This window comes from Mus caroli, chromosome X (genome assembly GCF_900094665.2).
Source record: "Mus caroli chromosome X, CAROLI_EIJ_v1.1, whole genome shotgun sequence".
NCBI lineage: Eukaryota > Metazoa > Chordata > Mammalia > Rodentia > Muridae > Mus > Mus caroli.
In genome coordinates this window covers 260739-266414 of record NC_034589.1, presented here as the reverse complement: position 1 = coordinate 266414, position 5676 = coordinate 260739, and the positions used below count along the sequence as shown (strand labels likewise).

Here is a 5676-nt window from a genome sequence, read left to right as displayed (position 1 = left end):
TGTACAGACATGAGGGAAGCTTTATTTCTTGGTCTCCTCCTCCTTGGACAGAGTCTTGATGATCTGTTCCTTCTTGGCCTGGAGGCGCTCCTCCCGGAGCTTTCGTGCTTCCTTGGTCTTAGACCTGTGAGCCTCAGCCTGGTCAGCCAGGAGCTTCTTGCGGGCCTTGTCTGCCTTCAGCTTGTGGATGTGCTCCATGAGGATGCGCTTGTTTTTGAACACATTCCCTTTGACCTTCAGGTACAGGCTGTGGTACATATGGCGGTCAATCTTCTTGGATTCCCGGTATCTCCTGAGAAGTCAGCGAAGGATCCTTATCCTTCTCATCCAGGTCACCTTCTCTGGCATCCGAGCATTGGCAGTGCCCTTCCTCTTCCCTATGCCCATATGCCTGCCCTTCCGTCGGGCCAGGGTGTTTTTCCAGCAACGAGCCCGGGAATGGACAGTCACAGGCTTGCGGATGATCAGCCCATCTTTGATCAGCTTCCTGATCTGCTGACGGGAGTTGGCATTGGTGATTTCATTGGTCTCACTGGGATCCAACCAGACCTTTTTCCTGCAGCGGAGGACACTAGAGGCAAGCCTCTTCTGTAGCCTGAGCATACTCATGACTGTGGCCGCAGCAGCAAAAGGCCTGATCTTTATTCTTTAATCTGCTTTATTTATATGCATTGTCTGTTTTATAGTTTTGTATCCTAAGGGAGAAACCAAGATGATCAAGTTCTGGTTTTGTTCCCTCTGAATGTTTATTGTGTTAAAAATGTTTCAAATTTTCTTTTCTTTTTTTTTTTTTAAATAAGACCTTAGTATATTACCCCTTTTGGCCTAAAACTCACAATGTAGGCCAGACTGGTCTTGAACACTTACCTGATCCTCCTGAGGTAGCTTCCAAAATACTGGGATTACAGTCCCTCATCCCTATACTTGGTCTCATTTGATTTCATTCTAAACTCAATGATTGCTTAGAATTGTGTTGTTCAAGGAACTATGAGACTTATATATACTACACATATAAGAATGTATTATCTAACCAGTTGTGGTGGCACACAGCTTTAATTCCAGCACTCAGGAGACAGAGGCAGGTGGATCCCTGTAAGAAGGCCAGCCTGGTCTACAGAGCAAGTTCCAGGGTTATACAAAGAAATCCTGTCTCAAAAATAGAAAATAAATAAAAAGAACATGTTATCTAAACTCATTGTTTTTATAATAATTTTCATTTAGTCTTTGAAAGTTTCATACATTAATACGAAATACCTTTTGGCAGTAAAGACAAAATTTTACAAATTTCAGGTCACACTCCACCACAGAGGGAAGTTGGAGAAAGAAAATAGAGGCAGGAACTGGAACAGAAGCCATAGAAGTGTGCTGTTTGTGGGCTTGTTCCTAATGTCTTGTTTAGCTGCTTTCTGAAAGAATCCAGGACCACCAGCCAGGGAGGCACCACCCACAATGGGCTGGACTCTACTTCCATCAATCATCAATCAAGAAAATGCCCCAGAGACTAGCCAATCCTATCGAGGCATTTTCTCTATCAAAATTCCCTCTTCCCAGATGACTCTACCTTGTGTCAAGTTGACTTAAAAGTAGCCAGCACACTTCTCCAAGCATGGTTCAGTGTAATAGTAACTCTTATTTGCCTGATGTAATTGTCATGTCCAAGGCTTACTGCCTCCATCTGCTAACATAGGCCTAGTCCTAGTAGCTTCCAGACTCTGTACAATCTAAACTAGGCCACAATGTTTTCAGCCTCTGAGACTTGCTGCTGAATAAGCTCACCCTTTCTAGTACTTTCTGATTTCTGGCTAGCTAGTTCAACTCAGATACTCTGGCTCAAACTCCTCTCTAAACTGACTCAGTCTGGCTTCTCTGGATTTCTCCCGAGTTGCTCTGCTTGGCCTCAAACTAACTCTGGGAATCTGTGCTAATCTTCTGGCTCCTTCTCATTCTCCGATTCATTCTGTCCTCACCTGTGTCTAGCTTGCTCTCTGTTCTCTGCCTGCAACCTATCTCTGTACAACTGCCCTGGTAAAACTGTCTCCTTCTTCTCTGCACTGCTCCTTAGGTAGCTTACCTTTCCTCTCTCATGAGAGTTGGACTTACTCTATTCTGGCAAGTATTTCACTGATTTATCACTTTGACACTCAATTAGACATCGTTTTCAAATATGGTATTTTCTTGTGCCAGTGTTTGGAGCACGTGTTTGAGATTGTAATGCGTTCTTGGTTAATTGTTTCCTTCTTTTTCTCATCTTATTAAGTGTGACTTGAAGTTTATTTTGTCAGAAATTAGGATAGCAACATCATCTTGCTTCCTGGTTCCATTTGCTCTGAATGTATTTTCCGTAGTTTTGCTCAAATATGCTGCGTGTCTTTGAAGCTAAAAATGAGCTTCCTATAGACAACACACAGGACCCTGTTTCTTAATCCATTTGTCTAACCTCTTTTTGGATTGGGAGTTGAGGCCATTATTATTTAAAGTTATTAAAAGATGTGTATTGATTGTTGTCATCTTCTTTCTTTTTTTAATCTGTTTGTGTTCTTAGTCCTATTTTGTTTTCAGTAATTATAACTTCTTGGCTATGTTTATTCCTCTCTTCAATCCAAAATATTGCTTCCAGTCTTCTCTGAAGGGCTGGTTTAGTGGACAAGAATTCTTTTAGCTTGTTCGTATAATGGAACATTTTTTTCTTTCTCCTTTCACCATGGCAACTACTGCTGTGCAAAGTAGTCTGCATTAGCATCTTTGATGTTTTAGAATTTGGAGTGCATTACTCTATCTCTTCTGATTTTTACAGATTTCACTGAAAAGTCACCTGTATTCTGGTGGATTTGCCTTCATATGTTGCTGTGAGTTTTCACTTCCAGCTTGTAATAACCTTTCCTCAATCTATATATTTGGTGTTTTAACTATATAACTATATTACTTGGGAGGGGGTTCTTTTCTAGTCCCACCTAGTTGGTGTTCTTTGTGTTTCCTATATAGGCACTGAATGTGTCTTTCCTTAGACTGGGGACATTTTCTTCCTATTTCTTATTAAATGATTAACTTGTTGACAGTCTATGCCTTTGATCCTTCCTCTGTGCCTACAGTTCACAGATTTGGTGATTTATGGTGTCCCAAAGTTCTTGAATATTTTGAGTATTAAAAGATGTATTTGACTATGTGGTCCAGCCCTCTACTTTATTGCCAAGCTCTGATATTCCCTGTTCTAATTGATCTGTTCTACTGTCAAGGCCCCTGACTTTTTCAATTGGGTTACTGAATTTTCTGATTCTGTATTCAACTCAGCCATAATTTTCTTCAGTTTTTCTCTTCTTTGGATTCATTTGTTTTTCAAATGCTAAACTGACTTTATCTGCTGTGTCCATGCATGGCTCCAATAATGAACCTGTCTCAAATGATGAAAAAAATGAAGAGAAGACATACAGATGGAAACATGGACAGAAATGGCAGATTCAGATGCTTTGGGCCCTCAGAGCATCCACAATACTCTGGAATTATATAGAGTTGAACAAAGAGAGAGGATTATTGCATATATCTGAACAAGGAGTTGGAGTTATTACAGACAGATAAACAAGGAGACAGGCTTATTATATACAGCTGGTCTATGGAGACAGGTTTAGCCAATCTCAGTAGGAGCAGTCTCTATAGGGGAAGAAAGCTATGGTGGACATTTTCTGCACACACTGCCAACTCTCACCCAGCTCCCCAAGGAAGGCTTTGCCATCCCTCTGAACCTGAGGCTATTAGGAACTAACATCATGCATTAACTCAGGACTTCACTAACTCAAAAGAGATTTCTCAACTCCCTATATCTTCCTCTTCCTTATTTCTTAGATGTGCAAGGCAGATCTTCACACTTAGTTCAGGGGCAGTTCACTACAGTGTTCCATACTGCACTATGAGGATGGTAAGAAGAATGATCCTAACTGCCACTGTACCTAAGGAAAGCAAAAGAAATGATTTTAGCCCATTTAAAGGAGTAAAGCCTTGAAGCTCATTAGGGAAAGGCAATTTTGCAATATTATTAGCAGGCAACCCCAATCTGATCTTAAGCTTTTTTTTTGTCCTGAGGTGCCAACATAATTGGGCCACATCCAGGCTATCATTATTGTGGGAACAACCCCCCAGGAGGTAGCTCCCAATTAATTCCCAATTATCCTGTCTAAATCACAGGCCTGGAGTTGGCCCTGAATAGTTAAGCTGAGTTCACTGGAACTCCCCCCCAAAACAGAGGGAATCATTAGTACAGACAGGTATTGAAGGATGTAATCAAAGTACTGGATGTACAATCATTGGCCCAATAGGCTTCTCCTCTGAATTGACCTTACCTGCATGGATACAATTACTAGGTATGAAACCTTTAAAGCCACTGAAAATTTCCCTTTGCCTCTGCTTGGCACGTAAGTCCATCTATGCTTCAGAGCCAAGTATGACACTCAGGTCACAGTCATGGTACTTAGATAGCACATGCCTAGATAACTGGTCCCAGAGCCAATGAGGTTGCTGTTGTCTCAGCATCTGCTAGCTTTCACCATGGGCCTCTCTTGTTGTGGTCTCCTATAAGTCAGCCTGCCACTTTGGTCCACTCCACTGTCCGGAGCCAGCCTGCTGTTTGCTTGTCTTTTGCCAAATGCAAAAGAAAAACAGTTAAATCAAGACAAATAAGAGAATGTATTCAAGTTCCTCAGCCCCGTATCAATTTCTCAGTTTCTCTTCTATTATTTTCCCAAGTAGCCAAATTTATCTTCCCTGCTCCCTGGAAATTAAGAGGATGCCTCAAAACTGATGAATCACAATGCTTCTACTTCACTTCCCAGGTTTCCTAAAATCTCCCTCAAAGCATCAATGTATAACTAGCTATCTATAGATTTTATTTATCCCCAAACTTTCTTTCAAAGTGCTAATATGTATCTGCCTATCTTCAGTTTTTCATTTATCCCAAAACTTGCTTCCAAAACACTGAACTATAACAACTTATCTCTAGATTTTTTTATCTCAAAAAATCTCTTTTAAAGTACTAACATAAAACTATGGATCTCCAGCCTATTTGTAAACAGATAAATGCCTATCTAGATTTTCCTTGTTGCCGATCTCTAGGTTCTACTTCTTAATATATACCTGCCTATTTATATATATTCTGTGTGTCCCAATATTTTACACCCACTGCTTTGAATTACTCCATCTGTTCCTTTATTTGTTCCTTTACAGAGTTTCCCCCTGTAGGGATATCACTTTCCACATCCATGCAGAGCTCCAGGATGCCAGTGGTGGATCTGAGTGGGCTGAGAGAGAGAATGAAGGAAAGACAGATGAGAAGAAATGCTTGAATTGGGTGGTCTTGGATCTCTGATGGAGAAACTGCAGCACCCTAAAATACTCAACATGTTTATTATATAGAGTTGAATAGAGAGTTGGAGTTATTTCAGGCATCTGAACAAGGAAGTAGAGTTATTACATACAAACAAATAATCTCCCTCTGAGCCTTGTAAGGGTTGGAGACTGCCATTTCCCCATGGGTCAGGGGCTTTTTAGTCCCTTCGTGTGTGTACTCATGGCTTTCTCCATCCTTGCACTCATCATTTTCTTCAGCCATATTTATTGATGGTGCTGTCATTGATTTCTACTCATTTATTCACATTCTCTTTAAGTTCATATAGGTGTTCGTGTTCACTA

The 5676-nt window shown here is 40.8% G+C and overlaps 1 pseudogene; it reads right to left on the bottom strand.

Annotated features, from left to right (window-relative positions):
- Nucleotides 1–609, bottom strand: LOC110287203 (annotated as a pseudogene).
- Between the last annotated feature and the right edge of the window lie 5067 nt (nt 610–5676).